Source organism: Sinocyclocheilus grahami, unplaced genomic scaffold, assembly GCF_001515645.1.
Source record: "Sinocyclocheilus grahami isolate Dianchi unplaced genomic scaffold, SAMN03320097.WGS_v1.1 scaffold666.1, whole genome shotgun sequence".
Classification (NCBI taxonomy): Eukaryota; Metazoa; Chordata; class Actinopteri; order Cypriniformes; family Cyprinidae; genus Sinocyclocheilus; species Sinocyclocheilus grahami.
The window spans coordinates 337480-338190 of record NW_015505845.1 but is presented as its reverse complement, the minus strand read 5'-3'; the positions used below and the strand labels follow the sequence as shown (position 1 = coordinate 338190).

The window sequence follows — 711 nt, the reverse complement described above, 5'->3', positions numbered from 1 at the left end:
ATCGGATGTATGGACTTACTTCGGATTTGTAAACAAGGAGGGGGTGTAAGTAGGGATGCACTGAAAATATAGGCTACATATAATAATAATAATATATATGGCGCACCACGTCGCGCCCGCCCGACAGTGTTCAGCGCGCATGTTTCATGTTTGGTTTGACGCTCCGCTCAATATTCCGATCTATGAATGTGCGTTCCGCTCATGTACCGCTCATGCTCATCAGAAAAGCAAAGTCCGCTCAAATAACGCGCTGACAGGAAATTTCTATGCAGTATAGGCCTACTTGTTCCGGTTTGCAGTAGCGCTACTGTGCTGTAACATGCTGTAGGCTAGTTCAGCTGTACTGCGCAACGCTGCTAAAATAATGCTACCTTCAGTGACGCTATGCTCGGCTCATATGCTCTGATAATAATAGCTTTGTAGGACTATACATAATTTGGATAATTAGTCAAAAAACAAACAAACAACAACTTATATCTGATTCTGTTACATAGAAGTGAATAAAAATAATATATTGATATTTAATATTAAGATAACACTTTTCAATAAGGTTCCATTAGTTCATGTATTAACTATCATGAACGAACAATGAACAATACATTTATTACAGTATTTATACATTTTTCTTAATGTTAGTTAATGAGAATACAGTTATTCACGTTCATGTTAATTCAGAGTGCATTAACTGTTAACAAGCACAACTGTTGATTT

The 711-nt window shown here is 37.0% G+C and overlaps 1 long non-coding RNA gene across 1 annotated transcript in view; it reads right to left on the bottom strand.

Annotated features, from left to right (window-relative positions):
• LOC107558921 (uncharacterized) overlaps nt 1–711 on the bottom strand; it is a 12405-nt gene that overhangs the window by 2616 nt on the left and 9078 nt on the right. The window contains exon 2 of the long non-coding RNA XR_001605539.1: nt 16–18. This is a non-coding gene — a long non-coding RNA (uncharacterized lncRNA). The remainder of the gene's footprint in view (nt 1–15; nt 19–711) is intronic.